The 10665-nt window shown below is 41.4% G+C and overlaps 1 pseudogene; it reads left to right on the top strand.

The window, feature by feature from the left end:
- The first annotated feature begins 7682 nt into the window (after window positions 1-7682).
- LOC148703381 (secreted RxLR effector protein 161 pseudogene) lies at window positions 7683-8213 on the top strand (annotated as a pseudogene).
- The last annotated feature ends 2452 nt before the right edge of the window (window positions 8214-10665 follow it).

Raw genomic sequence — 10665 nt, 5'->3', positions numbered from 1 at the left:
TCGAACCCGAACCCGGACTCGGAACATGAAACCCGAACCCAAAACCCGGAACCCAAAATCTGAACCCCTTTGGCCAATAAATAGAATTTTTCAGTTCAGCCCTTAGCAGTATATTATTTCACAAAAAGGTATTCTGTAATTTGTATTTGATCCCTATAGGAAAGATTTATTACATAAAAGCCCTCAACTATATTTGTTTGGTCCTTTTACCCAAGTTTTATTACGGAACGATGCTATGTAATTAGACATTCGTCCCTGAAACGAATTTTTATTGCATAAATGAATAAATTAGAGGCCAACCTTGGGAGGGTCCTATTGGGCCGAGTCTATGTGGGCCCATTGGGCCGTGTCTGATGTGGGCCGTATCCGGCCATGTTCATTATGGACCAACTCTAGGCTCTGTTGGGCCGTACCCAGTAGTATTATTTCTAGATTTTTGCTTAGCTCTAAAATTAACAAGGAATTAATTAAATTTAAATAGGTGAACTCGATCCGCCTATCTAAAGTAGGGAATAAGCAAGAAGAGGTAAGTAACTTAATGCTTTAAAGTACATTTTCGAAGTTATTTGGTAAAATAATTATTAGTGAATTAAATTTTGAAATATATTTTGTATGTAGTATAATGGGTCTGGCATGTTAAATTTTATTTGAAAATTATGTTATATGCTTTGAAATCCGTAAACTATGACCGAACAATTTACGAAATCTATTTTTATATATATATGCATTCTCAGCACGGCTATGATCTGTTCTGTTCTGTTCTGGCCCGGCGCTGCCAATGGGGATTATACGTTGGACCTGTCGACTTGTAATCTGTGAGGAATCGATTTCGACACCGCGCCACCGGTGACTAGAATAGTGGATTTGGACATCGGCTGCCATCGGTGGATAAATATAGTGGATTTGGCACTTTTGTGCAACACCGGCTGCCATCAGTGGATAAAAATAGTGGATTTGGCACTTTTGTACAATACCGGCTGCCATCGATGGATAAAAATAGTGGATTTGGCCCCTTATGCAATCCATGCCACTGAGTTACGTGGCCGTAGCCTATTATGTTGAGATTCTGGTATTAAAGTTTTTGAAAAAATGATAATAAGTTTTGAAAACAGTAAAATGATGTTATTTATGATTTATTTCAGTCATTATCCTGTATTTTAATCTGATATACTCTGACCCCACTTTGGGGTATTTTGTTGCTTACTGGGCTAATGTAGCTCATTATTTTATTTTCTCTCTTTTTCAAATCCAGAGGTTTGATCGCGCGAAATTGGGGAGTGCTTTAGACTTTTCGATTATTCCTTCAGTTATTAGCATTTAAGCTAGATTAGCTTGGACATTTGAATTATGTTAGCAAATGTTATTTTGAAATTCTGTAAGACTACTTTTGAATGACTTTAATTATTTATGTCAATTTTAAGCATCTATGATTAACCCTTAAATAAGTTTTGGGCATTTGTATTTGCTTCGATATGATTTGCTGCCCTGCACGCCTGTGCGGTCTGCCGTGCGGGCGTGCAGCGTCTGCCGCACCTCGGGCTTGGGGCGTGATAGATTTGGATCACGGCCGCGGATCACGCTCGATCGCCGCGATTCACACGGCGGAGAGCCGTTACCAAAGGGCTATAAAGCCCTTTCTTTTCCTCCTCCTCCCAGACCTCTGAGCCCTCCTCCGACTCTTCCTCTCCTCTCCTTCCTTCCCTCCTCCTCCTCCTCCTCTTGTCTGGTGACCGACGTGCTCTCCTGGCCGAGCGCCATCCGAAGCCCCTTCACAAGCTTTCCCCTGTTTCTGGATCTTCTTCCTCTCCGGAAGCGCCGCCGCCGCCGCCGCTTGATTACTGGATCGAGCCTCCCCCGGCCAAGATCTGCCATCCTCGTTGACCGCCGGTGAGCCTCCCTCCCACTTATCTTCGTTCTCATGCCAAATAACATGATTTTTTCCTCCTTTATTCGGCCCCTCATACCGAGATCATCTCGGTTGCTCCTCGACCCCAGCCACCGCAGTGGCCGCCGGCCGCCACTGCAGCCGGCTGGCTGTTGACCGAGCGACAGCCCCTGGGCACCCCGGCCGACCACCCTGCCACCCCCTTCTCTCCCGATTGTTCCTTCTTCCCCTGTCCGTGGGGGATTTGGGGAAGGAGGCCCATCACGGGCCAAACTGGGCCCGTTGGGCCCTATCCATTTCAGGCCCAACTTGGGCCCAGTTCATGCTCGAACCCGAAATTCGAAACCCAATTCATGCCCGAACCCGAAATTTGAAACCCAGTTCAGATCCAAACCCGAAACCCAAAACCCAGCTCAGACCCGAAACTCGAAATTGGAAATACGAAATCCGAAACCTGAACCTGTTTGGCCAATAAAGAAAAATTTTGCTAGAAAGCCCTTGGCAGTAGGTTATTTCATAGAAAAATCTTTTATAATTTGTATTTGGTCCCTATAAGAAAGATTTATTATATAAAGGTCCTCAACTATATTTGTTTGGTCCCTTTACTCGAGTTTTATTACAGAACAATACTATGTAACTAGATATTGGTCCCTGCAATGGATTCTATTGCATAAATGAACCAATAAGAAGCCAACCTTGGGGGCCCTATTGGGCCGGGTCTATATGGGCCCATTGGGCCATGTTCGATGTGGGCCCTATCGGACCATGTTCATTATGGACCAACTCAAGGCCCTGTTGGGCCATGCCCAGTAGTATTATTTCTGAATTTTGCTTAGCTTTGAAATTAACAAGAAATTAATTAAATTTAAACAGATGAACCTGATCCGACTATCTGAAATAGGAATTAAGCGAGAAGAGGTAAGTAACTTAATACTTCAAAATATATTTTTGAAATTATTTGGTATTCAGTAAAATGGGTCAGGCATGTTAAATTTTATTTAAAAATCATGTTATATACTCTGAAATCCATGAAATATGACTCGACAATTTATGAAAGCTATTTTTATATATATGCATTCTCAGCATGGCTATGATCTGTTCTATTCTGTTCTGGCCTCGCCAATGGGGATTATACGTTGGACCTGTCGACTTGTAATCTGTGAGAAACCGGTTTCGACACCATGCCACCGGTGATTAGAATAGTGGATTTGGACACCGGCTGCCATCGGTGGATAAATATAGTGGATTTGGTACTTTTGTGCAACACCGGCTGCCATCGGTAGAAAAAAAAGTGGATTTGGCACCTTGTGCAACCCATGCCACTGGGTTACGTAGTCGTAGCCTATTATGTTAAGATTCTGGTATCAGAGTTTTTGGAAAAGTAATAATAAGTTTTAAAAACAGTAAAACGATGTTATTTAGAATTTATTCCATATATTATCCTGTATTTTGTTCTGATATGCTCTGACCCCACTTTGGGATATTTTGTTGCTTACAGGGCTAGTGTAGCTCATTATTTTATTTTTTCTATTTTTCAGATCCAGAGGCTTGATCGTAAGGGATTGGGGAGTGCGTTAGATTTTTCGATGATTTCTTCAGTTATCGACATTTTAGTTAGATTAGCCTTGACATTTGAATTATGTTGGCATATGCTATTTTGAAATTTTGTAAGACTGCTTTTGACCAACTTAAATAATTATGTCATCTTTAAATATTTGTATTTGCTCTGATATGTTCCGATGCCTTGCACGCCTGTGCGACCCGCCGTGTGGGTGTGCGGCGTCTGCCGCGCTTTGGGCTCGGGGCGTGACAGATTTGGTGGTATCAGAGCTCAGGTTTCAGATTCCTAGGGATTGTGTTTGAAATAGTCGGATGGAGATTAAGTTTTAGGATCTTTAGGATTCGTTGAAAAGTTGGAGAGATGGGTAGACATTAGGCCATTAGACGAAGGTATTTATTTGCTTTTGCTATTGATAAATTTATGTTATTTTATCTAAATTTTGAAATACTAAAATTAGAATGTAACCTAATTATGGTCGTAACCAAAGTGTGAATAAGCTATTCTGAGAGTTTTCTTGGTAGAGCAATTTGTATTTTAAGTTATGATTAATTAGATTTTGACTAAATTAAGTGAAGGAATATTAGTCGTGGGATATTATCGTGCAACGTAATTATTTTAGAAGTTTAACTTGATATCAGGCACTGTGGATATCGCTTCTAGTTGAAGTTAATTATTTTGGTGGCAAGTTAAGATTCATTTTATAAATAGTTGTTTAAAGTTTGGACTAGAAAATATATTTTATAATATTCATTAAAATATTCTTCGAGGATTGAAATCTGTATATGGATCATGCATGGAACTCTTAGATAGAAGAAAAATATATTTGGGGATGAGACTTAAGAGTTCTTTTTGGCTCTACTTGAGACATAAAATTTTATATCATTTCTGTTTACAATCAAGATTGGTATTTTGATAGAAAGTCAATTAATATATCCGGAGAATATTGGCGGACTAAAATGTTTTTGGGTTGGTCAAAAAAAAAAATCGTTGGAAGGTATAGTATTTTTGATTTTGACTGATATGGATATCATTGTGTTACTAGTAGGTTCTTTCATCTACTATATAAAAAGAGAGAGAGAGAGAGAAAGAGAGAGAGAGAGAAATCTCTCATCTCAAGTTTGGGATTAATGATTCCTGCATTAGCTGATCTTAGATCTGGAATGTTTTAGTATAGATCTCTTTGTCGTAGATTTGCAGTTTATGCTTTTGAAAGAATTCAGAAATAATTATCAATCTTGAAGAATTGATTTTAAAAGAGAAGCCAGTAGCAAATTGTTTATTGTCAAGAAAATCTAGAGTTGGCTTAGTTTATATTGGATCTAGAATATGATTGCTTGATCATACAATGATGCAAATATGGCAATTATCTCGAGGGTTAACCTTGATAAGCAAGCATGGAAAGTAAGAATAAAAAAAAAAAAATTGCTTGGATATTATATATGATAATCTGAAAAATGATGTATATCCATATAAAAGAATTTCAGGTTTCAAGAATTACCTCAAGGAATACCAAAAGAAAAAGATTTTCGAGGATCTAGAGGTTGAATCACGTGAATAATCTCTTCCAATGAAAATACTCAGGCCAAATGTTCAATCACAATGGAAAGAACACACCAATCACCGTTCAAATGCTTTTGCAAAGATAGGATGGAAGAAAGTTAATTTCTTGCTTAGAACCCTTCCCTGTTGTTCCTCTCTTGTATTTTTAAATGTTAATTGTATGCAGATAAGAGAGGGAATGAGAGAGGAAAAAACTACCTGGTAGTTTCTTCTATCTTATAACTACTCCCTCTTTAAATTCAAACTTGGATCATGTTGGTTAAAAGATTTTGGTCAGGCTAGCCCAGCATGGGCGGCCCAACTAAATCCCAAAACCAACAATATATATATATATAAAATGTTGATGATCTGGGATTATTAAGAAATTTTGGAGAATATTGATTAGAGTTGCGCAGCGAAAGTATGATGGACTGAGTCAATTTAAACTGGTCAAAAATATTGATTGTGTAATGATGGAAGACTAGATTTTTTAATAATGAAGACTTTTGTTAATAAGAGAAGGTAAATACTGTTGATTCTCAGAACAATCATGATATAACTATGTTATCTCTCTGATGGTTTTTGCTATTTTTGCTATGCTAAGAAAATAATAATAATAATAATAATAATAATTTGAGTGTATCATGACTCGGGTTAGTTAATTGTTGACCAAATATGGTCTAATTTGTTAAGTATCTGAATAAACCATGCATTATTTGCTCCCATCTTATGATTTATAAGTTAAAGTTAAAAGCTTTGTGGCATATTGAATCATGGTATCAATACTTTGCCTTCCCAGACCTGCTCTTGTGATTTGATGCAAATCATTTTTGGGATAGACCGTTGCTATCTAATGATAATTGGTACATGTTCATTTTATGAATTACATTTCTAGCCATTTAATGATTTAACTCCAAGGTTGGTCATTATCCTTTGAGGTATCAGCACACTACCATGATAAGTATATGAGATCTATTTGATTTTAAGTTCTATCCCAAACACAACTAATTTTTATAATTCCTGTTGTGAATTGATCCAGATCCGATCTCGAGTGAACATGCATCAAGATGATAATTTCAATCTGAGATTTTAGTTAGTCACTTATCTAGTGCTAATCTTGCGAGTTTATATGAAATTTTTGATAATTGATTCAAAGTTATCTATCATACTGATTTTGATCGAGAAAAAAAATAAGATCTTGGATTTATATTACTCAATGGGCTGAGCATCTGAAAGGCCTAGATCTCTTAAATTTCGAGGACGAAATTTTTTTAAGGAGGAGAGAATATGGGATACTGGGCTAAAGTCAGCAGCCCCAGCCAACTTCAGCCCCGATCCTAATATGGGAGGAACCGAAACAGAGGATCGCGATGGCGATCCTCTTCGGCTCCTCCGGGAGCAACTGGGGCAAGGCGCCGCGGGCATCCCGCGGCACCCCCCCATTTCCGGGGAAACCGCGGCCAATCACGGCTGCGGATCACGCTCGACCGCCGCGATTCACGCGGCGAAGAGCCGTTACCAAAGGGCTATAAAACCCTTTCTTTTCCTCCTCCTTCCAGACCTCCGAGCCCTCCTTCGACTCTTCCTCTCCTCTCCTTCCTTCCCTTCTCCTCCTCTTGTCTGGTAATCGGCGTGCTCTCCCGGCCGAGCACCATCCGAAGCCCCTTCACAAGCTTTCCCCTGTTTCCTCTCCAGAAGCGCCACCGCCGCTTGATTACTGGATCGAGCCTCCCTCGGCCAAGATCTGCCATCTTTGTTGACCGCCGGTGAGCCTCCCTTCCCCTTATCTTCGTTCTCATGCCAAATAATATGATTTTTTTCCTCCTATGTTCCGCCCCTCAAACCGAGATCATCTCGGTTGCTCCTTGACCCCGGCCACCGCAGCGGCCGGCTGGCCGTCAACCGGGCCACAGCCCCCGGCCACCCAGGCCGGCCACCCTACTGCCCCCTTCTCTCCTGATTGTTCCTTCTTTCCCTGTCCATGGGGGATTTGGGGAAGGAGGAGGCCCATCACGGGCCAAACTAGGCCCTATCTATTTCAGGCTCAACTTGAGCCCAGTTCAGTCCGGTTGGGCCCAGTTGGGCCGTACCTTTCTGGGCCCAACTTGGGCCCAATTCATACCCGAACCAGAAATTCGAAACCCAGTTCATGCCCGAAACTCGAAATCCGAAACCTGAAATCCGAAACCTGAACCCGTTTGGCCAATAAAGAAAAATTTTGTAGAAAAGCCCTTGGCAGTAGGTTATTTCATAAAAAAGTCTTTTATAATTTGTATTTGGTCCCTATAAGAAAGATTTATTATATAAAAGTCCTCAACTATATTTGTTTGGTCCCTTTACTCAAGTTTTATTGCGGAACAATACTATGTAATTAGATATTGGTCCCTGCAATGGATTCTATTGCATAAATGAACCAATAAGAGGCCAACCTTGGGGGCCCTATTGGGTCGGGTCTATGCGGGCCCATTGGGCCGTGTCTGATATGGGCCCTATCGGGCCATGTTCATTATAGACCAACTCTGGGCCCTATTGGGCCGTGCCCAGTAGTATTATTTCTGAATTTTGCTTAGCTCTGAAATTAACAAGAAATTAATTAAATTTAAACAGGTGAACCTGATCCGCCTATTTGAAGTAACTTAATACTTCAAAGTGCATTTTTGATTAATTTATATAGAAAGAATTCTTGAGAGATTTAGCATGAAAGATTGTTCATCTTTAGATACCCCGATAACGAAAGGTGATAAGTTTAGCATCTCACAATATCCCAAGACTGATTGGGAGCGGAAGGAGATGGAAAAGATTTCGTATGCATCTGTTGTGGGAAGCTTGATATATGCACAAACTTGTACGAGGCCAGATATCAGTTTTGCAGTTGGCATGCTAGGGCGTTACCAAAGTAATCCAGGAATGTCCCATTGGAAAGCTGCGAAGAGGGTACTGCGCTATTTGCAAGGAACGAAAGATTATTTGCTCACCTTTAGAAGAATTGATAATCTAGAGGTGATCGGATACTCAGACTCTAATTTTGCTGGTTGCTCAGATAGCAGGAAATCCAATTCTGGTTATGTGTTTTTGCTAGCAGGTGGAGCTATTTTCTGGAAGAGTATGAAGCAAACTATTACTGCTTCGTCTACAATGGAGGCTGAGTTTGTGGCGTGCTTTGAAGCCACAGTGCATGGTTTATGGCTGAGGAACTTTATCTCGGACTTGGAGTTGTCGAATCTATAGCCAAGCCGCTGAGAATTTATTATGATAATTCCTATGCAGTCTTTTTCTCCAAGAATGACAAGTATTCTAATAGTGCAAAGCATATGAAGCTCAAATACCTTAGTGTCAAGGAGGAAGTACGGAAACAAACAGTGTCCATAGAACATATCGAGACTTCACTTATGTTGCTGATCCTTTGACGAAAGGATTAACAGGAAAGAATTTTAAAGAACATGTTGACAGTATGGGTCTTATGTATTTATCCATGTTTTGAACATGTTAGTGAGCTCATTAATGTATTGAATGTTTTCTTCAAGACATATATGGATATCCAAGTATAATTGTTTCTGTTTTCTTGTTTTTCACTTATATGTACATTGAATTGTGTGGATAAAAGATGACAAGAAAAATGTCTGAAATAGACATGAATATGAACCCAAGGCATAATGAACTCCTATAAAAGATCATGTTGAATGAAGTTGCTAGTGTTGTGCTACATGGAAGGAATTTTGTTGATTGAATAACAAATGACTGCTATGACTCGCATTGGTAACCAATTTGACATTGATATAATGAAACTCATATGAAGTATATTGGACTAGGAAGGTTTTCTAATGAAAAGCGTGCATGTGTATGATTTTAATGTCATAACCCATAATAGTCGTTTACAAAATTTAAAAAAAAAGATTTTGAAGTATTTTCAAATTACAAAAAATGTTTTATTTTGTTTTATGGGTGTATGGGTCAAGTGGGAGAATGTAAGAATATTATAAACTAATATTCTATTAAAGTGTCCCACACACCCTATAATATCCAATTAAAGGATTATGGGTCATTACTAGTCCAATTGTATTTATGGGTAGAAAACCTATTAAAAGAGTCTTTTGATTTTCTTGCTTGTAAGAGCCTTTTGATTTTTTTGCTGGTAGAAAACCTACTAAAAGAGTCATTTGGTCTTCTTGATGGTGGGAGACCTATAAAAGAAATGAGAGACTCTAGGGTTCATACCTACAATATAATTTGTGCCTCTAACCATCGTGAGACACTCTTGAGGAACATTGTTAAGGTGATCCTTCTCTCTAAAAGCAAGGACAGATTTTAGCAATGGATACAGGTATATCTTTATAGTTTTATATTCCACATTGATTGTGATTAACATGATAATCCAAGATCTTCTTGATGTATTTTCATATTTGAAAATATAACACCAGCAACAAAAAGTAATATTTTCTTTATTTACATAAGGCTGATAGGGGAACTTCTAGTAAATAGTGGTTGAGGCTCGGGCTCGGCTCGGCTCGTCCCACAAAATTTTAGGCTCTGACTTGGGCTCGGGCTCGGTACCGAGCCTTGTATCGAGCTCGAGCTCGGGCTCGGTAGGCACAACAAAGGCTCGGGCTCGAGCTCGTAAAGCCCGTTTGCCCGAACCCGAGCCTCTCAGGCCGAGCGTGAGCCCGAGCTCTGGGATGGCGACCAGGGGATGGGGATGGACGGGCGGGAGAGAGAAGAAAGAAAGAATGAAATAAAGAAGAAGGGAAGAATGAAGGGAAGAATGAAAGAAAGAAAAAAAAAAGGAGAAGAGTGGACTCACCTCGTCACGTGCGGCGGCCGCCGGCTTCGGCCGCGAGCACCGCTGGCACGGCGTCGGCTGCAGACACGGCCGAAGACGCCATTACATCCTATCATGGCTAGGCTGAGGGGTGCGGGAGATGGGAGAGTGCAGTGGGGCGGTGAAGTCTTTTAAGGGGTGTTTGATTGCTTTTTGCTGCGGCGAATAACAGTGGTAGATATTTTGCTTGAGGGAAGAGGGGGGAGCGTCGGAGTTTCCCATCGCTACACCAATATCGAAGCACTAGTCCTGTATGGCAACTGGGTGTGAGCTTTTAAAAGCTAGCAAGTGCGGGTGGGCCCGTCGGGGGGAGGGAAGAGGGAAAAAAAAAGGTCAGGAACGTCGATCGATGCCCAGATCAACACTGTGTTCACGGCCATGTCCGCCGTCAAGTACAACGACGTTAAAGTCGTGGTCCCTGACACGGGGTGGCCGTCGAAGGGGGATGCAAACGAGACAGGGGCAGGGGCGGCATGCGGCGTGTGCTGTCAGGGAATGCCGGGATGCCGTGGCGGCCACAGGCGGACCTGGACGTCTGCCTGTTCGCCCTCTTCAACGAGGACCAGAAGCCGGAGCCCACCTCGGAGAGGAACCATGGCGGCATGGCTTCTTCTACCAGGAAAACCAAATCCAAAGCCATGCGGAATTGGCTCGGCCTGCTCTGTGCTTGATACCAGGCAGTGAAGTCGCGAGCCCAAACGGGCTCGTGAGCTGCTCGGGCTCGAGCTCGGGTTTAAATGAGCCTCATTTTAGGCTCGGGCTCGGGCTTGTTTGACTAACGGGCCGAGCTCGAGCCGAGCTCTTACCGGGCCGAGCCCGAGCCAAGCCCGAGCAGCTCGGCTCGTTAACAGGCCTAATAACAGG

Source organism: Phoenix dactylifera, chromosome 5 (genome assembly GCF_051530095.1).
Source record: "Phoenix dactylifera cultivar Ajwa chromosome 5, Ajwa_hap1_PhDact_Kaust_v1.1, whole genome shotgun sequence".
Classification (NCBI taxonomy): domain Eukaryota; kingdom Viridiplantae; phylum Streptophyta; class Magnoliopsida; order Arecales; family Arecaceae; genus Phoenix; species Phoenix dactylifera.
This window is presented reverse-complemented; position numbering and strand designations above follow the sequence as displayed.